This window comes from Salmo salar, chromosome 09, assembly GCF_965601325.2.
Source record: "Salmo salar chromosome 09, fSalSal1, whole genome shotgun sequence".
Taxonomy (NCBI): domain Eukaryota; kingdom Metazoa; phylum Chordata; class Actinopteri; order Salmoniformes; family Salmonidae; genus Salmo; species Salmo salar.
Window position 1 is genome coordinate 94,026,127 of NC_138299.1, and position 27,085 is coordinate 94,053,211.

A 27,085-nucleotide genomic window follows, 5' to 3' on the forward strand; every position below is an offset into this window, starting at 1 on the left:
TCAAACATCTCTCTGCTCTCCTGTATTTCAGATGATCAAACATATCTCTGCTCTCCTGTATTTCAGATGATCAGACATCTCTCTGCTCTCCTGTATTTCAGATGATCAGACATCTCTCTGCTCTCCTGTATTTCAGATGATCAAACATCTCTCTGCTCTCCTGTATTTCAGATGATCAAACATCTCTCTGCTCTCCTGTATTTCAGATGATCATGAATATATTCTGTAGCTGCCCCTACTGGTGGTCGATAAGCATATTTACAGAAAAATATTGCAAACCAACAGAGTGTCCTTCCTCTTTGTCTTCTGCACCGTGCAAACAATCTTCAAGGGTAGACACACACACACACGCATGAAAGCATGCAAGCACACACAGACACACAGGCGTTATTGGATTGTAATGGACCCGACCGTGCGTTTCCTCTGTGTATTGATTCAATCAGCATGCGTATCATGTCCAAGCTCATATCATCTGCTGACACACACACACACACACACACACACACACACACACACACACACACACACACACACACACACACACACACACACACACACACACACACACACACACACACACACACACACACACACACACACACACACACACAACCACCCAGGAAGTGGAATGATCCATCACCATTTAGATAAATACAGCCACTAGTCTAAACAGCCAATCATTTAGGGTGTTATAGGATGACACAATGACCTTGGGAGGTGATAGGTCAATGACATCATTATAACGGAGCCAGACAGTGTCCCAGAATACAACTAATAGTTGCCAGACCATGTTATTAACAGTTTTCCTAATAGATTAGTCTAAATACTAACATACTCACAACTAATATTACAAGAAATGCATTTGAATACTAAATATCAAAATATATTGCATTTGTCACATCACTGACAGCATATAGAACTAATATCCTAACAGAGACATTGTCACATCACTGACAACATATAGAACTAATATCCTAACAGAGACATTGTCACATCACTGACAACATATAGAACTAATATCCTAACAGAGACATTGTCACATCACTGACCGCATGTAGAACTAATATCCTAACAGAGACATTGTCACATCACTGACAACATATAGAACTAATATCCTAACAGAGACATTGTCACATCACTGACAACATATAGAACTAATATCCTAACAGAGACATTGTCACATCACTGACCGCATGTAGAACTAATATCCTAACAGAGACATTGTCACATCACTGACAACATATAGAACTAATATCCTAACAGAGACATTGTCACATCACTGACCGCATGTAGAACTAATATCCTAACAGAGACATTGTCACATCACTGACAACATATAGAACTAATATCCTAACAGAGACATTGTCACATCACTGACAACATATAGAACTAATATCCTAACAGAGACATTGTCACATCACTGACAACATATAGAACTAATATCCTAACAGAGACATTGTCACATCACTGACAACATATAGAACTAATATCCTAACAGAGACATTGTCACATCACTGACCGCATGTAGAACTAATATCCTAACAGAGACATTGTCACATCACTGACAGCATATAGAACTAATATCCTAACAGAGACATTGTCACATCACTGACCGCATATAGAACTAATATCCTAACAGAGACATTGTCACATCACTGACAGCATATAGAACTAATATCCTAACAGAGACATTGTGACATCACTGACAACATATAGAACTAATATCCTAACAGAGACATTGTCACATCACTGACAACATATAGAACTAATATCCTAACAGAGACATTGTCACATCACTGACAGCATATAGAACTAATATCCTAACAGAGACATTGTGACATCACTGACAACATATAGAACTAATATCCTAACAGAGACATTGTCACATCACTGACAACATTAGGGTTAGGGGCAAGTTATATTCTCCTACATTCCTTTAACATTTCTACAAACTTCAAATTGTTTCCTTTCAAATGGTACCAAGAATATGCATATCCTTGCTTCAGGTCCTGAGCTACAGGCAGTTACATTTGGGCATGTCATTTTAGGCAACATTTTGAAAAGGGGCCAATCCTTAACATATAAAATGTGTTAATCAAGTTCACACAGGCAGTCCTGCCTCGGATAGAGTATGTAAATGATGTCCAGTGATCAAGGCATTAGCATAATAACAGACTCATAGCATATCATTGTCTTACATTGACATCCCAATTACCTTACCTCATCTCATTATAATCACCTAATGATGTAGACTACACTGTAGATAACAGTCGTTTGTGAACTACAAGACAGATTTCTGTCAGTATTACTAAACACCCATTCTTAATGAGAGCTCTCTACTCTCGTCTGTTCTCATACCATCTTGTCTCCTCTCCTTCTCTCCTTCCTTCTTCCTCCTTCCTCCTCTCTTCTCTCCTTCTCTCTTTCCTTCTCCTTCTCGCCTTCCTTCATCCTCCTTCCTGCTCCAGACCCCAGACCCTGTCACACTGCTCCAGACCCCAGACCCTGTCACCCAGACCCTGTCACACTGCTCCAGACCCCAGACCCTGTCACACTGCTCCAGACCCCAGACCCTGTCACCCAGACCCTGTCACACTGCTCCAGACCCCAGACCCTGTCACACTGCTCCAGACCCCAGACCCTGTCACACTGCTCCAGACCCCAGACCCTGTCACACTGCTCCAGACCCCAGACCCTGTCACACTGCTCCAGACCCCAGACCCTGTCACACTGCTCCAGTCCTGGAGGCGCCATGTATTGTGGAGTCCAGCCTGGCTCAGTCAGCAACATCACTGGACCATGAACTCAGGTAGACAGAACACAGAGAAAAGCTCACAGGCAGGCACTCATGCCCCCCCCCCCCCCCACCACACACACACACACACACACACCACACACACACACACACCACACACACACCACACACCACACACACACACACACACACACACACACACACGAGCACACACACACGAGCACACACACACACGCACACACACATTGTAGGTAACTTGATACAATGACACAAAAGCCTCCTCAGTGCAGCTGCTAGCTGCCTTATCTCTTCTCTACCTCCTATTTCCTCTCCTCTTTCCTCTCCACATTCTTTCTGGTATTTAGCCGAGACCTTTTCACTTTATATAGCCTTATCAAAGACACCCTGCTCCAGTCCCAGACCCCAGTGCCCTCCAGTCCCCAGACCCAAGACCACTCCAGTCCCCAGACCCCTCCAGTCCCCAGACCCAAGACCCCTCCAGTCCCCAGACCCCTCCAGTACCCAGACCCAAGACCACTGCAGACCCCAGACCCCTCCAGTCCCCAGACCCAAGACCCCTCCAGTCCCCAGACCCCTCCAGTCCCCAGACCCAAGACCACTCCAGACCCCAGACCCCTCCAGTCCCCAGACCCAAGACCACTCCAGACCCCAGGCCTCCTCCAGTCCCCAGGTCCCTCCAGTCCCCAGTCTCCTCCAGCCCCAGGCCCCCGCCCCGGCCCCCCAGCCCCGGCCCCTCCAGACCCCAGGCCCCTCCAGACCCCTCCAGTCCCCAGACCCCTCCAGTCCCCAGTCCCCAGGTCCCTCCAGTCCCCAGGCCCCTCCAGACCCATCCAGTCCCCAGTCCCCCTCCAGTCCCCAGACCCCTCCAGTCCCCAGGCCCCTCCAGACCCCAGGCCCCTCCAGACCCCTCCAGTCCCCAGTCCCCTCCAGTCTCCAGTCCCCTCCAGTCTCCTCCAGTCCCCAGTCCCCAGTCCCCTCCAGTCTCCTCCAGTCCCCAGGTCCCTCCAGTCCCCAGGCCCCTCCAGACCCCTCCAGTCCCCAGGTCCCTCCAGTCCCCAGTCCCCTCCAGTCTCCTCCAGTCCCCAGGTCCCTCCAGTCCCCAGTCTCCTCCAGACCCCAGGCCCCTCCAGACCCCTCCAGACCACAGGCCCCTCCAGACCCCTCTAGTCCCCAGACCCCTCCAGTCCCCAGTCCCCAGTCCCCTCCAGTCTCCTCCAGACCCCAGGCCCCTCCGGACCCCTCCAGTCCCCAGTCCCCTCCAGTCCCCAGACCCCTCCAGTCCCCAGTCCCCTCCAGACCCCAGGCCCCTCCACACCCCTCCAGTCCCCAGTCCCCTCCAGTCTCCTCCAGTCCCCAGGTCCCTCCAGTCCCCAGGCCCCTCCAGACCCCTCCAGTCCCCAGGTCCCTCCAGTCCCCAGTCCCCTCCAGTCTCTTCCAGACCCCAGGCTCCTCCAGTCCCCAGTCCCCTCCAGTCTCCTCCAGTCCCCAGGTCCCTCCAGTCCCCAGTCCCCTCCAGTCTCCTCCAGACCCCAGGCCCCTCCAGTCCCCAGTCCCCTCTAGTCCCCTCCAGTCCCCAGACCCCTACCCACCACTCTCTTCTTCTTTCTCCCAGTTCCTTTCTCCATCTCTGCCTACTCTCACCCCCCGCCCTCCCTCCCTCCCTCTCTCTCTCCTCCCTTGTTTGTCTCTCACTCTCCCTCGCTCTCTCCTCCCTTGTTTGTCTCTCACTCTCCCTCGCTCTTTCCTCCCTTGTTTGTCTCTCACTCTCCCTCGCTCTCTTCTCCCTTGTTTGTCTCTCTCTCCCTCTCTCCCTCCTCCCTTGTTTGTCTCTCTCTCTCTCCTCCCTTGTTTGTCTCTCTCTCTCTCCCCCTCTCTCTCTCTCTCTCTCTCACTCCTCCCTTGTTTGTCTCTCTCTCTCTCCCCCTCTCTCCTCCCTTGTTTGTTTGTCTCTCTCTCTCCTCCCTTATTTGTCTCTCTCTCTCCCTCTCCTCCCTTGTTTGTATCTCTCTCCCGCTCCTCCCTTGTTTGTCTCTCTCTCTCTCTCCTCCCTTGTTTGTCTCTCTCTCTCTCCTCCCTTGTTTGTCTCTCTCTCTCTCCCTCCCTCCCTCTCTCTCACTCTCTCTCTACTCCCTTGTTTCTCTCTCTCTCTCTCTCTCCTCTCTCTCTCTCTCTCTCTCTCTCTCTCTCTCTCTCTCTCGTCAGAGGTCAGAAGCTCTGTGACAGGCAGAGATCAGCTGAGTAGTAAGACTATGATTAGGAACTAGGAGTCTTCCTCTGTAGAGAATGGGAGAGAGGTCAGTAAAGTGTATTTAGCGGGATCAGTCGGAAGTGGGAACATCCAGCATCTTTAAAACACTACAACTAATCCCATCTGGATAGGGAGGAAACCACTACTGTAGCATGCTACCTATTCTATAAAGTACAGGTTCCAGAGTTGATTTTTGTCTAAATACAGTCTCCATACAATACTCAAAACACAGACAATACCTGGACAGGTTGGACATCTGATCATCTGCTCTGACAACTGGAAGAAAAAAAAATGTAATACAGCAATGATTTCATATAATTTACATCAGCTGTGAAACACTCAGACTATCCAATGGAACGAGACTGGAGACAGTCATCTCTCTGACCTCACTGGGGAACGGCAGTACGGTATGAATACACACACACACACTGTGAGTTAATGTCCTTTAACAGTTTGGCTTCAGCTCCAGAGGCTGAGACAGAGCCAAAAACAGAACCTGATTGCCTGTGACTGATGCACAAGCCTGAAGCAAAACACGGGGGGGGGGGGGGGGGGGTGTGTGTGGTGTGTGTGTGTGTGTGGGTGTGTGTGTGTGTGTGTGTGTGTGTGTGTGTGTGTGTGTGCGTGCGTGCGTGCGTGCGTGTTTGTGTGTGTTATGCAGAGCTGCAGATATAGGACAGCTACAGAGGAGCGAATTATCTGGTTGGAACAAGGCCATTGACAGAAGCATTAAAGTGACAATAGAATATTTACAGTCAGAGTCTTCAATTCATTCTGCTGCCTGATAGGCTACACATTAATATGCTGGGGAATGCTCACAACACATTATAGGGAGCCGCGCTGGAAATTAGTCTGGCAAACACACACACACACCAACGAATGCACGCATGCCCACACACACACTAAAACTAACCCTAGCCCCTAACCCTAACCCTAAAACTAACACTGACCATAACCCTAAAACTAACCCTGACCCTAACACTAAACCTAACCCTAGCTCCCAACCCTGACCCTAAAACTAACCCTGCCCCTAACCCTAACCATAAAACTAACCCTACCCCTAACCCTAACCCTAAAACTAACCCTGACCCTAACACTAAACCTAACCCTAGCTCCTAACCCTGACCCTAAAACTAACCCTGCCCCTAACCCTAACCCTAAAACTAACCCTGCCCCTAACCCTAACCCTAAAACTAACCCTAGGCCCTAACCCTAACCCTAAACCTAACCCTAGCTCCAAACTCTGACCCTAAAACTAACCCTGCCCCTAACCCTAACCATAAAACTAACCCTGCCCCTAACCCTAAAACTAACCCTAGGCCCTAACCCTAACCCTAAACCTAACCCTAGCTCCTAGCTCCTAAACCTAACCCTAGCTCCTAACCCTGACCCTAAACCTAACCCTAGCTCCTAACCCTAAACCTAACCCTAGCTCCTAACCCTGACCCTAAACCTAACCCTAGCTCCTAACCCTGACCCTAAACCTAACCCTAGCTCCTAACCCTGACCCTAAACCTAACCCTAGCTCCTAACCCTAAACCTAACCCTAGCTCCTAACCCTGACCCTAAACCTAACCCTAGCTCCTAACCCTGACCCTAAACCTAACCCTAGCTTCTAACCCTGACCCTAAACCTAACCCTAGCTCCTAACCCTGACCCTAAACCTAACCCTAGCTCCTAACCCTGACCCTAAACCTAACCCTAGCTCCTAACCCTGACCCTAAACCTAACCCTAGCTCATAACCCTGACCCTAAACCTAACCCTAGCTCCTAACCCTAAACCTAACCCTAGCTCCTAACCCTGACCCTAAACCTAACCCTAGCTTCTAACCCTGACCCTAAACCTAACCCTAGCTCCTAACCCTGACCCTAAACCTAACCCTAGCTCCTAACCCTGACCCTAAACCTAACCCTAGCTCCTAACCCTGACCCTAAACCTAACCCTAGCTCATAACCCTGACCCTAAACCTAACCCTAGCTCCTAACCCTAAACCTAACCCTAGCTCCTAACCCTGACCCTAAACCTAACCCTAGCTCCTAACCCTGCTGAGGTGGTGACTATGGAAAGAGGAGTAAAGGTGGAAAAAGTTGTGATGATGGGAGAAAACAAAGGGAAAATCAATCCCAACAGTTTCCTGTCTGAACCTTCCCCAATACTAACCTCTCCACACACCAGATACCTCTTACCCACCCCACTTAGTCTGTCTCCAAAAAATAGGGTTCCTTCAGAGCCCACTGTGAGACTCTCCCCTCTACCTTCACCTGGACACTCTACCCCAACATCCCCAGCCACCCCCCCATTCTTGTACCAGCCAACTAGACATGATATGACAAACAGAAACATTTATGACTGGAAAATAAAATCTCTCAAACCGATTGCCATCATTGGAGATTCAAACTTGAAAAGAATACCCTACCATCCGTACAAACACATCCAAATTGACAGTTATCCTGGAGCACAGTTCCACCAGATTACTGGGGTATTGGCAAAATCTACCCCAAATCCTAACACCAAGGTGGTTGTGCTGTCTCTGGGCCTGAACAACAAAGATCAAACACAGAAACAAACACCCATAGGACAACTACAATCACTTCACAGTAAAGCAACAGTGATGTATCCCAATGCAACCATTTACTTCCCCATCATTAACTACTCTCCCCACCTGTCAGAGAAACAACAAACCATGTTGAAATATATTAATTCACACATCGCCACACACTACAACCCCCTATTAGAAATCCACCATTTAGATTTCCACACAGAGAAAGACAATATACACTGGACACCAGATACAGGGGCAAAAATACTCCAACATTGGATGGAACAGCTAAAATAGTGGGGGAGGGTATGCCTACATCACAGCCCCTCCACCAAGACACAAACATCCTTAATCTTTCATCCACATTTCACTTATCACCTTCTGAGACTCGGCTGCTGGAGAGGGGACTCACTTTTATCCCCACACCACTGCATTCTGACTATGGGGACCTCCAGAGGGACATCTACAGGTATCATAGAGCTCTGAAGCTTTTGGACCACTTTGATTATACATCTGATTACCAAACCCTACCATTCACAGCTCCATCCAGATGGGAACCAAAATCACAGACAATATCAGCACCCATTAGGAAACTCATTAAAACCAACACACACATCATCAGATAATTCCATACCGCCACCATAACTTCACAACAGAATATCACAGTAGAAGAAAGACAAGCCATAGCTAAATTAAGGAAACACAAACATATAACCATAAAACCAGCAGACAAAGGCTCAAAGATAATGAAGCCCACCGCCAACTCTCTAACACACAACACTATACTTCTATACCTGCTTCTACACAGATCCAGACACAAATAAAAATTAGACAGATAATATCAGATCTTTATAAAAATAAATACATTACATATAGACAAAAGGAATATCTAGATGGGCCAGACTTACCCAGACAGAGACTCTTCTATCTCCTCCCTAAGATACATCAAACACCAGATACCTGGACAGTCCCTTTTGAGGTCCCGAAGGGAAGACCTATTGTGTCGGACTGTGGGAGTGAGTCCTCGCCAGCAGCGGAGTTTATTGACTACTTCCTCAACCCCATTTCACAAAGGCACCCCAGCTACCTGAAGGACACATACCACTTCATAGACACTCTTCACAACATTCCAGTCCCAGCAAATGCATACCTATTCACCATAGATATAGACTCTCTCTACACTAACATAGATATCTTGTCAGGTTTAACAGCGGTGAAATCTGCACTCCGGAGGTACCCAGATCCAGACAGACCAGACTCACACCTCCTACAGCTTCTAGAACTTGGATTAAGAAACAATGACTTCACATTCAATAATAAACACTACTTACAGATTCATGGGACGGCGATGGGTAAAAAGTTTGCCCCAGCCTATGCTAATATTTATATGGCGGACTGGGAGTTGACAGCCTTAGATAAATGCCCATTGCATCCCATGTTTTATAGACGATACCTGGATGATATCTTCGGAGTGTGGGAACACGATCTGGTACATTTCAAAACGTTCATCGAAATACTCAATAACCATCATCCGACCATAACTGTTAAATATGTCATTCACCCACATACAATCAACTTCCTGGATACAACAATATTCTTTCCAGATACTGACACACACATAGTCTCTTTACAAACAAAAGTATACTTTAAAGACACAGACACACATGCCTTACTTCACAAGTCCAGTTATCACCCAAAACATACATTCATTGGTATTGTAAAATCACAACTCATTCGATTCCATAGACTATGTACACAACAGAAAGACTTTCATCTAGCCACACAGACTCTTTTTAGTGCACTGAGGAAGAGGGGATATTCAAAGAGATCACTGAGGTACATAAAGGCTAACACACTGGCGGGCTTCCCCCAAAACAGATTGCCTGATCCTCCTAACCCTACCTCTAACACTAACCTTAACACTAACCTTAACACTAACCTTAACACTAACCTTAACACTAACCTTAACCCTAACCTTAACCCTAACCTTAACCCTAACCTTAACCCTAACCGTAACCCTAACCTTAACCTTAACCCTAACCCTAACCCTTACCCTTTCCCGATTCTGGGTCCGTATCCCTATCACCCCCATCCTATCCCTGTTCTCCACCCTCAGACCTTTCCCAGACCCCCTGTTCCCATTCCCCCAACAGACACAGAACCCCACATTATACCCATTATCAGCACCTTCTCTGACGTAAACAGACTCCTTCACTCTAGACTGAAAGCCACTTTCACCCAAACACAACGCACATTTCCCCCACTTCAGGAATTCAGACCCATATCAGCTTTCCGCAGAAACCCCAACTTAAGGGATCTCTTAATTTTTGCTACATTTTCCAATAAACCCACTCCTAAACTACCCATTGAACAACAGTATTATAGACAACTCTCACACATTCAAAATCCACATGCACAAACCTCCAGTCCTATCTCACAACTCATGACCATTCAAAGCACTAATATTGTCTATGCCATAACATGCACACTATGCCATAACATTTATATAGGAGAAACCGGTCACACAGTCTTGACACGCCTCAAACAGCACCTCTACACAATTGAAAAAAACATTTTACAAACACACCTGGTCCAACATTTTCAAACCCACCCAACCACCTCCCTCCGTATTACCGGTCTGGAGATGAAATCCACCTGGACCACAGGCCAGAGGAAGGCGGCCGAATCCAGGTGGATTTCAAAACTTAATACTTTGGCTCCACTGGGCATGAACATTAAAGAATAATAGAAAACACTAATAGTGGGAGGGGGTGGGGACCTAATTAAGAGGGCTGGAGGGGCCACTGGAACGAGGAGGAGGTTAAAATAATAAAAAAGAAGCATTTGATTGCTGAACCTGGTGGTGTCTTTTTTTGTATTTGGTGCTGAATTGTATTATATTATACATTTTAACACGAGAGGTGATTCCTTCATCTTATTTACTTGATTATTTATTCAACTTTTAAAAGAAATCACATTTTTCTTTTTTAGTTATCTAATTGATCTGGTAGGCGTGTTTTAATGTGATTTTATATGAAATTTGGTTTTAAGGTTAAACATTTTACTCCCAGGTTGTTTTTGGATGATTGTCCTCCTCCTACTTTTGAATTGTTGTGGGTGGCCCCTCGGAGCTCTCAGTCTCCCATGTCCTCCCACTTTCTCCCGACCGGTAGGGGGTGCAATAGGCCCGTGCAACCCAAGGTTTGACACCAACACAAACATAAACCCTCTTAATCCTAACCCTGACCCTAAACCTAATCCTAGCTCATAACCCTGACCCTAAACCTAACCCTAGCTCATAACCCTTAAATTCTTGTTAATCTAACTGCACTGTCCAATTTACAGTAGCCATTACAGTGAAAGAATACCATGCTATTGTTTGAGGAGAGTGCACAGTTTTGAATGTGAAAAGTTACTAATAAACAAATTAGGCACATTTGGGCAGTCTTGAAACAACATTTTGAACAGAAATGCAATGGTTCCTTGGATGAGTCTAAAACTGTGCACATACACTGCTGCCATCTAGTGGCCAAACTCTAAATTGCCCCCTGGCTGGAATAATACATTATGGCCTTTCTCTTGCATTTCAAAGATGATGGTACAAAAAAATGGTTGTTTTTTTCTTTGTATTATATTTTACCAGATATGTTATATTCTCCTACATTCCTTTAACATTTCCACAAACTTCAAATTGTTTCCTTTCAAATGGTACCAAGGATATGCATATCCTTGCTTCAGGTCCTGAGCTACAGGCAGTTACATTTGGGCATGTCATTTTAGGCAAAAAAAATTAAAAAAGGGGCCAATCCTTAACATATAAAGTGTGTTAATCAAGTTCACACAGGCAGTCCTGCCTCGGATAGAGTATGTAAATGATGTCCAGTGATCAAGGCATTAGCATAATAACAGACTCATAGCATATCATTGTCTTACATTGACATCCCAATTACCTTACCTCATCTCATTATAATCACCTAATGATGTAGACTACACTGTAGATAACAGTCGTTTGTGAACTACAAGACAGATTACTGTCAGTATTACTAAACACCCATTCTTAATGAGAGCGCTCTACTCTCGTCTGTTCTCGTACCATCTTGTCTCCTCTCCTTCTCTCCTTCCTTCATCCTCCTTCCTCCTCTCTTCTCTCCTTCTCTCCATCCTCATTTCCTTCCTCCTCTCCTTCTCGCATTCCTCCTTTCTCCTTCCTTCTCTCCTTCCTTCTCTCCTCTTCTTCCGTCTCTCCTTCCTCCTTCCTCATCTCCTTCTCTTCTTCTCTCTTTCCTTCTCTTCTTCTCTCTTTCCTTCTCTTCTTCAATCTTTCCTTCTCTCTGCCCTTCTCTCCTTCTTGCCTTCTCTCTTTCATTCTCTCCATCTCTCTTTCCTCCTCTCCTTCCTCCTTCCTCCTTCCCTCCTTCCTCCTCTTTCTCTCCTTCCTCCTCTCCTTCTCTGCTTCTCTCCTTCTCTCCTTCCTCCTCTCCTTCTCCTTCTCTCCTTCCTCCTCTTCTTCTCCTTCCCTCCTTCCTCCTTTTCTCCTTCCCCTCATCTCCTCGCCTCTCATTGCCTCTCTCCTCTTCTTCCGTCTCTCCTTCCTCATCTCCTTCTCTTCTTCTCTTCTTCTCTTCTTCTCTCTTTCCTTCTCTCTGTCCTTCTCTCCTTCTTGCCTTCTCTCTCATTCTCTCCATCTCTCCTTCCTCCTCTCCTTCCTCCTCTTTCTCTCCTTCCTCCTCTCCTTCTCTCCTTCCTCCTTTCCTTCTCCTTCTCTCCTTCCTCCTCTCCTTCCCTCCTTCCTCCTTCCCCTCATCTCCTCGCCTCTCATTGCCTCCTCTCCTCTCCTTCTCAACATTCCAGTGTCTCCCTCTCACTGTCTCCATCCATTAAAGAAAAAAAGAAGAAACAACTGTGATGCAGCTGTTCTCACTCTGCGGTGTTATAGTAATAATCACCATGGTTACAGGTGTTCTCACTCTGCGGTGTTATAGTAATAATCACCATGGTTACAGGTGTTCTCACTCTGCGGTGTTATAGTAATAATCACCATGGTTACAGCTGTTCTCACTCTGCGGTGTTATAGTAATAATCACCATGGTTACAGGTGTTCTCACTCTGCGGTGTTATAGTAATAATCACCATGGTTACAGGTGTTCTCACTCTGCGGTGTTATAGTAATAATCACCATGGTTACAGGTGTTCTCACTCTGTGGTGTTATAGTAATAATCACCATGGTTACAGCTGTTCTCACTCTGCGGTGTTATAGTAATAATCACCATGGTTACAGGTGTTCTCACTCTGCGGTGTTATAGTAATAATCACCATGGTTACAGGTGTTCTCACTCTGCGGTGTTATAGTAATAATCACCATGGTTACAGGTGTTCTCACTCTGCGGTGTTATAGTAATAATCACCATGGTTACAGGTGTTCTCACTCTGCGGTGTTATAGTAATAATCACCATGGTTACAGGTGTTCTCACTCTGCGGTGTTATAGTAATAATCACCATGGTTACAGGTGTTCTCACTCTGCGGTGTTATAGTAATAATCACCATGGTTACAGGTGTTCTCACTCTGCGGTGTTATAGTAATAATCACCATGGTTACAGGTGTTCTCACTCTGCGGTTTATAGTAATAATCACCATGGTTACAGGTGTTCTCACTCTGCGGTGTTATAGTAATAATCACCATGGTTACAGCTGTTCTCACTCTGCGGTGTTATAGTAATAATCACCATGGTTACAGGTGTTCTCACTCTGCGGTGTTATAGTAATAATCACCATGGTTACAGGTGTTCTCACTCTGCGGTGTTATAGTAATAATCACCATGGTTACAGCTGTTCTCACTCTGCGGTGTTATAGTAATAATCACCATGGTTACAGGTGTTCTCACTCTGCGGTGTTATAGTAATAATCACCATGGTTACAGGTGTTCTCACTCTGCGGTGTTATAGTAATAATCACCATGGTTACAGGTGTTCTCACTCTGCGGTGTTATAGTAATAATCACCATGGTTACAGCTGTTCTCACTCTGCGGTGTTATAGTAATAATCACCATGGTTACAGGTGTTCTCACTCTGCGGTGTTATAGTAATAATCACCATGGTTACAGCTGTTCTCACTCTGCGGTGTTATAGTAATAATCACCATGGTTACAGGTGTTCTCACTCTGCGGTGTTATAGTAATAATCACCATGGTCACAGCTGTTCTCACTCTGCGGTGTTATAGTAATAATCACCATGGTTACAGGTGTTCTCACTCTGTGGTGTTATAGTAATAATCACCATGGTCACAGCTGTTCTCACTCTGCGGTGTTATAGTAATAATCACCATGGTTACAGGTGTTCTCACTCTGCGGTGTTATAGTAATAATCACCATGGTCACAGCTGTTCTCACTCTGTGGTGTTATAGTAATAATCACCATGGTCACAGCTGTTCTCACTCTGTGGTGTTATAGTAATAATCACCATGGTTACAGGTGTTCTCACTCTGCGGTGTTATAGTAATAATCACCATGGTTACAGGTGTTCTCACTCTGCGGTGTTATAGTAATAATCACCATGGTTACAGGTGTTCTCACTCTGCGGTGTTATAGTAATAATCACCATGGTCACAGCTGTTCTCACTCTGCGGTGTTATAGTAATAATCACCATGGTCACAGCTGTTCTCACTCTGCGGTGTTATAGTAATAATCACCATGGTTACAGGTGTTCTCACTCTGCGGTGTTATAGTAATAATCACCATGGTCACAGCTGTTCTCACTCTGTGGTGTTATAGTAATAATCACCATGGTTACAGGTGTTCTCACTCTGCGGTGTTATAGTAATAATCACCATGGTTACAGGTGTTCTCACTCTGTGGTGTTATAGTAATAATCACCATGGTTACAGGTGTTCTCACTCTGTGGTGTTATAGTAATAATCACCATGGTTACAGGTGTTCTCACTCTGTGGTGTTATAGTAATAATCCCCATGATTACAGGTGTTCTCACTCTGTGGTGTTATAGTAATAATCACCATGGTCACAGCTGTTCTCACTCTGTGGTGTTATAGTAATAATCACCATGGTTACAGGTGTTCTCACTCTGTGGTGTTATAGTAATAATCACCATGGTTACAGGTGTTCTCACTCTGTGGTGTTATAGTAATAATCACCATGGTTACAGGTGTTCTCACTCTGTGGTGTTATAGTAATAATCACCATGGTCACAGCTGTTCTCACTCTGTGGTGTTATAGTAATAATCACCATGGTCACAGCTGTTCTCACTCTGTGGTGTTATAGTAATAATCACCATGGTAACAGCTGTTTCCTCCTGCTTTTATTGGCCATATCTAAGACTGGCCAATAAAAATAAAATATTAAGATGGGCAAAAGAACAGACACTGGACAGAGGAACTCTGCCTAGAAGGCCAGCATCCGGAGTCGCCTCTTCACTGTTGACGTTGAGACTGGTGTTTTGTGGGTACTATATAATGAAGCTGCCAGTTGAGGACTTATGACGCGTCTGTTTCTCAAACTAGACACTAATGTACTTGTCCTCTTGCTCAGTTGTGCACCGGGGGCCTCCCACTCATCTTTCTATTCTGTTTAGAGCCAGTTTGCGCTGTTCTGTGAAGGGAGTAGTACACAGCGTTGTACGAGATCTTCAGTTTCTTGGCAATTTCTTGAATGAAATAGCCTTCATTTCTCAGGACAAGAATAGACTGATGAGTTTCAGTTCTTTGTTCTTGGTCATTTTGAGCCTGTAATCGAACCCACAAATGCTGATTCTCCAGATACTCAACTAGTCTAAAGAAGGCCAGTTTTATTGCTTCTTTAAATCAGTTAAACAGTTTTCAGCTGTGCTAACATAATTGCAAAAGGGTTTTCTAATGATCAATTAGCCTTTTAAAATGATCAACTTGGATTAGCTAACACAACGTGCCATTGGAACACAGGAGTGATGGTTGCTGATAATGGGCCTCTGTACGCTTATGTAGATATTCAATTTTAAAAAATCTGCCGTTTCCAGCTACAATAGTCATTTACAACATTAACAATGTCTACACTGTATTTCTGATCAATTTGATGTTATTTTAATGGACAAAAAAAGTAGCTTTTCTTTCCAAAACAAGGACATTTCTAAGTGACCCAAAACTATTGAACGGTAGTGTATACTCAGTAAATTCTGACCTTTCTCTCTCTCTGTAGTAAATATGTGATTTAACCTCTTGGGGCTAGGTGGCACGCTAGCGTCCCACCTAGCCCCAAGAGGTTAATAGTCCTCTACTGCAGGGCATCCAGAACGCGACAAACAAAGACATGTTGACTTTTGCATTTGGTTTGTAAATATCAACATTCACATGAGTAAGATTATTTATTTCTTTATTAGTCCATTATAAATAATTTAGTTTACTTGTGGCTCAAAGATAACAGGACAGTTTCGGAAGACAGATGGGTCCAGAGTAACTGGATGAGTAATTCCTTGGTATGGCTTTAGCTCAGCAGGCTACACTGTCACACCAGTTGGTCACACCAGTTGGTCACACCAGTTGGTCTTCAATAGTTCTGAGAAAACAACCAATAGGTAGGGGGGAGGAAAGAGACGTTCTAAGAGACATAAAAGTGATGTCACATGGAAGAAATAGAATACATCTAGATATGCCTATAGATACACATTTAATGTTAATGTTGTTGAATAAATGCTGTGACACACACACACGCGCGCACACACACATGCGCACGCACACGCACACACAGTGCCAGGCCATGATCATTTTATTTTATGTCAATTAGCATATGCTAATAGATTGCCACTGCCTCACCGTTTGCCTCAAAATTGCTCTCATTTTGATCTGCATATTAATTATCCAGAGAAGAAGAAGAGAGAGAGATGAGAAGACCAGCCATAAAAAGGTTTTGTTTTGTTAAAATTAGTGCACTATATCGGGAATAGGGTGCCATTGGAAGAGACAACCTTAATGAAATCAGCAGGTTTGATGTGTCCTCTTTAATTTATATAATAAAGAAGGCTTTCTACAGTCAACAGCAGCAATTCACCTTATAATTAAGGCCTTTATTAAGAGTCTAGACATTTCAGCCTGACTATTGAATGATTCATCTTTCAGAGTGAGTTAATACACACACACCAGTAAGATCTGCTTGGCTTACCTCTGCCTCTGTCAGTGTTGGCTCTGGAGGACCTGGTATTTCCCTAAACGATAAATACACAAACTGACTACATTTTTAATGCAACTCATTTTTCAAGGCATTACACTTCTGTCACTAGGGATGGCTTTGTGTTGATGGGCTATAGATGGGTTTGCTCCATATAACTAGCTCTGACACGAGGAGTCAGGAACCCCCTCTAAATGTGTAACATTCCATCTTCCTGACAGGTCCACTAATCATTGGGTTGAACCAAAACAGAGGTAATAGGTGAGGCCCAAATTGATACCAAATTATCCCTAATAATCACCCCCTGAAGGTAATTAACGCCTGGGCGGTGTCGTGTGTGTGTGTGTGTGTGTGTGTGTGTGTGTGTGTGTGTGTGTGTGTGTGTGTGTGTGTGTGTGTGTGAGTGTGTGTATTTTAGTGAGGGCGGCTGGGCTAATTGGTAGCTAATTAAAGGGAAGTGCATCCAGCTGTATCTGGACAGTCCCATTGAAGGACAACAGACACAATGGGCTTGTTGGACATTGCAGAGTACATTGCAGATGACTGAATGATCTACAAATAATTTTGCATCATAAATAAATACTCATTATTACACACACACAGTGAGAGAGACACACACACACACAGTGAGAGAAACACACACAGTGAGAGACACAGCTGTGGTATTACTTCAGTCGTTTTTTGGGGTATGTGTACTTTGCTATTTATATTTTTGAGAACTTTTACTTCACCACATTCCTAAAGAAAACTATGCACTTTTACTCCATACATTTTCCCTGACACCTAAAAGTACTCTTTACATTTTGACAGGAAAGTGGTCCAATTCACACACTTATCAAGAGAACATCTGTCACGGGTGTTGTAGGGTATAGACCAAAACGCAGCGGGAAAATGTATACTAATCTTCTTTTATTTAAGGACAAAGAAGGAAAACCAAAACGACGACAAAGAACAGGCCTGTAAGGCACAAAGCTATACACAGCAACAATCTCCCACAAAATCCCATGACAAACACACACCTAATTATAGGACCTTCAATCAGAGGCAACGATAGACAGCTGCCTCCAACTGAAGGCCCCAACACCAATTAACTAAACATAGAAATACAAACGACTAGACTGAACATAGAACTAAACTAACATAGAACAATAACCAAAACCCTGGACTAATAAATCAAATACCCCTCTACATACACAACCCCCCGAACCATATAAACCAAATACCCCCACTACATGAACACATACACAAACACACCCTAAACCACATAAAACAAATACCCCCTGCCACGTCCTGACCAAACTACAAGAATAAATAACCCCTTTACTGGTCAGGACGTGACAACATCCCTGGTCATCTCTACTGCCTCTGATCTGACGGACTCATTCAACACAACACAAATGCTTCGCTATCAATATATATATATATATATATATATATATATATATATATATATATATATATTTTTTTTTTTTTAAAGTGGTGCCATATGGTTTGCTTTGTATAAGGAATTTGAAATGATTTATACTTTTACTTTCAATACTTAAGTATATATAAAACCGAATACTTTTAGACTTTTTCTAAAGTAGTATTTTACTGGGTGACTCACTTTTACTGGAGTCATTTTCTAATAAGGTATCTTTACTTTTACTCAAGTATGACAATTGACTACTTTTTCCACCACTGAGACACACACACACACACACACACACACACACACACACACACACACACACACCACACACACACACACACACACACACACACACACACACACACACACACACACACAACTCTATCGCTCTGCTTTTCTAAGGCTCTTTCTCACACTGCAATAGAAGCATCACAACTATAACCGTTGTTTCTAAACCATTTATCTGAGCAGTAGAGTAGAACAGGGGAACCCAGAAGATAGTTTGAGGAAAAGCTATGTACCCCGTGGTCTGCTGTGGGGAATGGGCCTAAACAAATGTTGAGTGTATGAGTGGACAGCAAATTATTATATTTGAGCTGCTACACATACACGTGTTCACTGTCTGGCCTCTGTAACTGAGAGGAGAGAATTCTGAGATGTGACTGGTACACACACACACACACACACACACACACACACACACCACACACACACACACACACACACACACACACACACACACACACACACACACACACACACTAAAACACACACACTAAAACACACACACTAAAACACAGTCACAGTATAAACTGCAAGGCAGAATGGGGGTGTGATTGAGAAGTGGGGAGCAGGGAGGGAAAATACTATTGTCGATGAATAACTCTGTCTCAAAGAAGATAATTGCTGTGTGTGTGTGTGTGTGTGTGTGTGTGTGTGTGTGTGTGTGTGTGTGTGTGTGTGTGTGTGTGTGTGTGTGTGTGTGTGTGTGTGTGTGTGTGTGCATGCGTGCCTGTGTGCGTGTGCGGACCTGTTGAACTATACTTGTGGGGACTAGTATAGTAAACTAACAGAAATTGACCAACTGGGGACATTTTGTTGGTCCCCACGAGGTCAAATGCTATTTCTAGGGGGTTTAGGGTTAAGGTTCGAATTATGTTAACTTCTAAGCTTTCTGCCAATATCAGATATGTATCTGTCTTGGGAAATTTTCTTCTTTATTACAACCTCATGCTAATCGCATTAGCTAAATTAGCTCAACCGTCCTGCAGGGGACACACCAATCCTGAAGAAGTTTTATAATGATGGCAGGATATGTATTTGTATTTGTGTTTATTATGGATCCCCATTAGCTGCTGCCAAGCCTACTCTTCCTGGGGTCATTATCCTTCTCTAGCCTTACTCTAACATGTGTTAAATCATTTTCTCCTTCATCAATCTACACACAATACCCCATAATGACAAAGCATAAACAGGTTTTATAATTCTTTGCCTAATTTATATATATATTTTTTTTTGAAATATCACATTTACATAAGTATTCAGACACTTTATTCCGTACTTTGTTGAAGCACATTTGGCAGCGATTACAACCTTGAGTCTTCTTGGGAATTACTTTACAAGCTTGGTATACTTGTATTTGGGGAGTTTCTCCCATTCCTCTCTGCAGATCCTCTCAAGCTCTGTCAGGTTGGATGGGGAGCGTTGCTGAACAGCTATTTTCAGGTCTCTCCAAAGATGTTCGATCAGGTTCAAGTCCGGTCTCTGGCTGGGACACTCGAGGACATTCAGAGACTTGTCTCGAAGCCACTCCTGCATTGTCTTTGCTGTGTGCTTAGGGTCGTTGTCCTATTGGCAGTTGAACCTTTGCCCTGTCTGAAGTCCTGAGCACTCTGGAGCAGGTTTTCATCAAGGATCTCTCTGTACTTTGCTCCGTTCATCTTTGCCTCGATCCTGACTAATCTCCTAGTCCCTGTTGCTGAAAAACACCCCCACAGCATGATGCTGCCACCACCATACTTCACCATAGGGATGGTGACTGGTTTCCTCCAGATGTGATGCTTGTCATTCAGGCCAAAGAGTTCAATCTTGGTTTCATCAGACCAGAGAATCTTGTTTCTCATGGTCTGAGAGTCTTTAGGTGCCTGTTGGCAAACTCCAAGAGGGCTGTCATGTGCCTTTTACTGAAGAGTTGCTTCCGTCTGGTCACTCTACCACAAAGGCTTGATTGGTGGAGTGCTGCAGAGATGTTTGTCCTGTTGGAAGGTTCTCCCATCTCCACAGAGGAACTCTAGAGCTCTGTCAGAGTGACCATCAGGTTCTTGGTCACCTCCCTGACCAAGGCCCTTCTCCCCCGATTGCTCAGTTTGGCCAGGCGACTAGCTCTAAGAAGAGCCTTGGTGGTTCCAAACTTCTTCCATTTAAGAATGATGGAGGCCACTATGTTCTTGGGGACCTTCAATGCTGCATACATTTTTTTGGTACCCTTCCCCAGATCTGTGCCTCGACACAATCCTGTCTCAGAGCTCTACGGACAGTTGCTTTGACCTCATATCTTGGTTTTTGCTCTGACATGCACTGTCAACTGTGGGACATTATATAGACCGGTGTGTGCCTTTCCAAATTATGTCCAATCAATTGAATTTACCACAGGTGGACTCCAATCAAGTTCTAGAAACATCTCAAGGATGATCAATGGAAACAGGATGCACCTGAGCTCAATTTTGAGTCTCATAACAAAGGGTGTGAATACTTTTTTATTTTTTATAAATTTGCAAACATTAACAAAAAAAATATGTTTTTGCTTTGTCATTATGGGTTATTGAGTGTAGATTTATATTTAATCAATTTTAGAATAAGGCTGTAACATAACAAAAAGTGGAAAAAGTCAAAGGGTCTGAGAACTTTCCGAAGGCACTGTATCTACAACACAAAGTCCATGTGTACGTGTGTATGCATGTGTCTGTGCCTATGTCTGTGTTGCTTCACAGTCCCCGCTGGTTCAAGTGTATTTTTATCTGTTTTTTTAATCTAATTTTACTGCTTGCATGTGGAATAGAGTTCCGTGTAGTCATAGCTCTATGTAGTACTTTGCATCCAGTAGTCTGTTTTGGACTTGGAGACTGTAAAGAGACATCTGGTGGCATATCTTGTGGGGTATGCATGGGTGTCAGAGCTGTGTGCAAGTAGTTTAAACAGACAGCTCGGTGCATGGACAGACTTCTCCCTGTCTTAGCTACTGTTGTGTCTATACAGTGCCTTGCAAAAGTATTCTTGGCGTTTTTCCTATTTTGTTACATTACAACCTAAAATGTAAATGGATTTTTTTCATGTAATAAAGTGAAATTAAGAAAAAATTATAATAATAATTGGAAAAAAAGGAAAAGTGGTGTGTGCTATGTATTCACCCCTTTGCTATGAAGCCCCTAAATAAGATCTGGTGCAACCAATTACCTTCAGAAGTCACATAATTAGTTAAATCAAGTCCTCCTGTGTCCAACCTAAGTGTCACATGATCTGTCACATGATCTCAATATACATACACCTGTGCTGAAAGACCCCACCTGTTCTGAAAGGCAACACCACTAAGCAAGGGGCACCACCAAGCAAGTGGCACCATGAAGACCAAGGTGCTCTCCAAACAGGTCAGGGACAAAGTTGTGGAGAAGTACAGATCAAGGTTGGGTTATAAAAAAATATCAGAAACTTTGAACATCCCACTGAGCACCATTAAATCCATTATTAAAAAATGGAAAGAATATGGCACCACATCAAACCTGCCAAGAGAGGGCCGCCCACCAAAACGTATGGACCAGGCAAGGAGGGCATTAACCAGAGGCAACAAAGAGACCAAAGATAACCCTGAAGGAGCTGCAAAGCTCCACAGCGGAGATTGGAGTATCTGTCCGTAGGACCACTTTAAGCAGTACACTCCACAGAGCAGGGCTTTATGGAAGAGTGACCAGAAAAAAAGCCATTGCTTAATGAAAAAAATAAGTAACACGTTTGGTGTTCATCAAAAGGCATGTGGGAGACTCCCCAAACATATGGAAGAAGGTACTCTGGTCAGATGAGACTAAAATTGAGCAATTTGGCCATCAAGGAAAATGCAAACCCACCACCTCTCATCACCTCGAGAACCCCATCCCCACAGCGAATCATGGTGGTGGCAGCATCATGCTGTGGGGATGTTTTACATCGGCAGGGACTGGGAAACTGGTCAGAATCGAAGGAATGATGGATGGTGCTAAATGCAGAGAAATTCTTGAGGGAAACCTGTTTCAGTCTTCCAGAGATTTGAGACTGGGACGGAGGTTCACCTTCCGGCAGGACAATGACCCTAAGCATACTGCTAAAGCAACACTCGAGTGGTTTAAGGGGAAACATTTAAATGTCTTGGAATGGCCTAGTCAAAGCCCAGACCTCAATCCAATTGAGAATCTGTGGTATGACTTAAAGATTGCTGTACACCAGCGTAACCCATCCAACTTGAATGAGCTGGAGCAGTTTTGCCTTGAAGAATGGGCAAAAATCCCAGTGGCTAGATGTGCCAAGCTAATAGAGACATAACGCAAGAGACTTGCAGCTGTAATTGCTGCAAAAGGTGGCTCTACAAAGTATTGACTTTGGGGGAGTGAATAGTTAAGCATGCTCAAGTTTTCTGTTTTTGTGTCTTATTTGTTGTTTGCTTCACAAGAAAAAATATTTTGCATCTTCAAAGTGGTAGTCGTGTGGTGTAAATCAAATGATACAACCCCCCCCACCCCCCCCCCCAAAAAAAATCAATTTTAATTTCAGGTTGTAAGGCAACAAAATACGAAAAATGCCAAGGGGGTGAATACTTTCGCAAGCCACTGTATGTTTTGACCCTAACAGTCAACAATTCAGGGTTACTCCAAGCAGTTTAGTCACCTCAAGTTGCTCAATTTCCACATTATTCATTACAAGATTTAGTTGAGGTTTAGGGTTTTGTGAATTGTCCCAAATACAGTGCTTTTAGTTATTGAAATATTTAGGCGTAACGTGTTCCTTGCCACCCATTCTGAAACTAACTGCAGCTCTATGTTAAGTGTTGCAGTCATTTCAGTCGCTGTTGTAGCTGACGTGTATAGTGTTGAGTCATCTGCATACATTGACACACTGGCTTTACTCAAAACCACTGGCATGTCGTTAGTAAAGATTGAAAAATATAAGGGGCCTAGACAGCTGCCCTGGGGAATTCCTGATTCTACATGGATTATGTTGGAGAAGCTTCCATTAAAGAACACCTTCTGTGTTCTGTTAGACAGGTAACTCTTTATCCACAATATAGCAGAGGGTGTAAAGCCATATCACGTAAGTTTTTCTAGCTGCAGACTATGTTCGATAATGTCAAAAACCTCAGTGAAGTCTAACAAAACAGCCTGACAGTGTTTTTGTTTACTGTAAAAAAGCATTGTATCTGATCAAACACACATTTTTCCAGAGGTTTACTAAGGGTTGGTAACAGGCTGATCAGTCGGCTATTTGAGCTTGTAAAGGGTGGCTTTACTATTCTTAGATTGCGGAATGACTTTTGCTTCCCTCCAGGCCTGAGGGCACACACTTTCTAGTAGGCTTAAATTGATGATATGGCAAATAGGGGTGGCACTATTGTCTGATATTATCCTCAGTAATTGTCCATCCAAGTTGTCAGACCCCAGTGGCTTGTCATTGTTGATATACAACGATCATTTTGTAAATTCTCCCAGTCACCTGACATTCCTGGGGCGGCAGGTAGCCTAGTGGTTAGAGCATTGGGCCAGTAATCAAAAGGTTTCTAGATCAAATCCCTAAGCTGACAAGGTAGAAACCTGTTGTTCTGCCCCTGAACAAGGCAGTTAACCCACTGTTCCTAGGCTGTCTTTGTAAATAAGAATTTGTTCTTAACTGACTTGCCTAGTTAAATAAAAAAAATCCTCCCTTCCTAAATCTCTACCTCCTCTTTCCACCCTTTCTGATTCCTTAGCACTTCTCTCCACCATTTCTGATTCCTTAGCTCCTCTCTCCTCCCTTTCACCCTATCTGATTCCTTATCTTCGCTCTCCTTCCTTTAAACCTTCCAAAGTTCCTCCTCTTTTTAAAGCAGAACCTTTATAACAGCCTTTATAGCAAGGCTGTTCTAATTTACCCTCTCAGAGACCGTAGCTCCTCTGTCCTCGCCCGTGGCACAGAACCACCTACTGTGTGTGTGTGTGTGTGTGTCTGAAATATGACTGCATGGTTTAGAGAGAGAGAAAGCGAGAGAGCAAGATGGAGAGAGTGAGAGAGAGCAAGGGAGAGAGAGAGCGAGAGAGGTAGAGAGCAAGAGAGAGCAAAAGTGTGAGAGAGAGGAAGCGAGAGAGATAGAGAGAGAGAGGAAGAGAGAGAGAGAGAGAGAGAGAGAGAGGAAGAGAGAGAGAGAGAGAGAGAGAGAGAGGAAGAGAGCGAGAGAGAGAGAGCAAGAGAGAGAGAGAGAGAGAGCGGGGAGAGAGCGAGAGAGAGCAAGAGAGAGAGAGAACGAGAGAGGTAGAGAGCAAGCGAGAGCAAAAGTGTGAGAGAGAGGAGGAGAGAGAGAGAGAGAGAGAGAGAGAGAGAGAGAGAGAGAGTGACCATGGCGAGAGTGAGAACGGAAAGGGAACAGAGCTCGACAGAACTCTCTAAAACACCTATCTCATGTCCTTATTGAATTCTCCACTAATTGTCTGGAAGGGTCTGCATTCAGGTGTGGAATAATTCTGGACGGCCGCAGCATCGAATTTCGACTGCTGTTTCCCCTACGGTCCTGCTCACAATATCAGACTTAACAGAGCTTTGAATCCAGAGTCCAACCCCTTACACACAGTAGTGAAGACCATTGGGAGACGGCGGCACTGCCAAATATTAGTTTTTCTACAGACCAAAAGACATCACCTCATTTCACCTTTTAATTTTGGGTGGGCTAACACATTTCGGCAGTTATGCATTAATCAGTTGAAACGCCTTAGCTTGCCCGCCTATGAAGTGACCTCTTTTTAAATATATCTGAAAAAATATTGGAGTGTGTTTTCCAATGTTCTTGAACTTGGGATTTCATTGGAAGTTTTTGTCATATACGGCAGAGCACCCAGCTAATAAAGTGAGATAGCACACCTGGTATCTACTCCACACCTGGTATCTAATCCACACCTGGTATCCACTCCACAGCTGGTATCTACTCCGCTATGCAATCAGAACCATTCCTTTCCTCCATCTCTCTCTCTCTCTCTCTCTCTCTCTCTCTCTCTCTCTCTCTCTCTCTCTCTCTCTCTCTCTCTCTCTCTCTCTCTCTCTCTCTCTCTCTCTCTCTCTCTCTCTCTCTCTCTCTCTCTCTCTCTCTCACTCTGCTCCTGAGTCCCTCTCATTCCCCCTCTCCCTCCCTCTCTCTCCCCCTATCCCTCCCCCTCTCTCTCCTCCAGTTCCTCCGGACATCTCTGATCCTGTTAGCCATAGTTCAGTGGTGGCAGGACAGACCCAGAACTCGACCCAGAACTCGAACCCAGAACTCGGACCCAGAACTCGATCCCAGAACTCGGACACAGAGCTGCTTCAGAGGAAGACTATTAACTCTAGTTAGGTAAGATGTGAATGAATCAATACAATACAATACAATACAATAGACAGTGATGCTGCTGTTCACCCAGTAGCATGTATGCTATGTATAAGCATTTTGCTAGACCCGCAATAACATCTGCTAAATATGTGTATGTGCCCAATAAAATTAGATTTGATTTGATTTATTGGTACCCTGTACAGCACCACCAGATGTCAAATGAATGACAGAGTTTCAACTATTCATAAACTGTTCTCTGGGTCTGAATAATTAGTTGCCTTGAGACTCCCAGCCAGTCAAACAATGTCGCCAGAGATCAGCCCAACATACTTGCAGCACAGTACAGTCTAGTTTCAAGATTCAAGTTTTATTAGTCGTATGTATGGGATACACATAGTATACACCGTCCAACGAAATGCTTACTTGCTGGTTCTTTCTGGACAATGGAACAACAATAAGAAATAATACAAGATAAGAAACTGAACATAAAGTAAATGGCTCAGTAGAAGAGAACAAACATTTTAGCATCAGTATAATACAGGAAGACACAATTTATAGTCCAACATTTACACGTTTTTGGGGAAGGAGGGATTAGGGGGCAAGTGTTTAAATTGTGCAGTGTTTATCAATCATAATAAGATACTGGTAGCAGCAGTTGTGATGTGTGTGTAGCATGAATGTAAATGAGTGTATGTGGATATGTGTATGTCTGTGTGTGTGTGCGTGTGCCCGTGTGCGCGTGTGCGCGTGTGCGCGTGTGTGCGTGTGTGCGTGTGTGTGCGTGTGTGCGTGTGTGTGCGTGTGTGCGTGTGTGTGTGTGTGTGTGAGTGTGTGTGAGTGCATGTGTTCTAAGATGTGGAGAATCAGTGCAGGTGGTCAGTTCTGTTCAAGTGTTCAGCAGTCTGATGGCTTGTAGATAGAAACTGTCTCTGAACCTGTTGGTATCAGGCCTCATGCTCCAATACTGTCTGCTCAACGGTCAGGGAGTGAACAGCTTGTGGATGGGGTGTGTGAGATCCTTGATCATGCTATGGGCTTTCCTCAGGCACTGTTTTGAGTATATGTCCTGGATTAGTGGGAGCACGGTCCCAGTGATGAACTGGGCTGTCTTCAGCACCCGCTGAAGGGCGTTGCGGTCGTGGATAAAGCAATTTCCGTACCAGACCGCGATGCAACCGATCAGGACACTCAATGGTGCGTTCTGACTGGTTGGAGAGGACCCAGGGTGGCATTACGAATTTATTCAGCTGCCTTAGGAAGTAGAGACACTGCTGAGACGATGCTGAGATGCTGCTGAGATGCTGAGAGGCTGCTGAGATGCTGAGATGCTGCTGAGACGCTGCTGAGACGCTGCTGAGAGGCTGCTGAGATGCTGCTGAGATGCTGC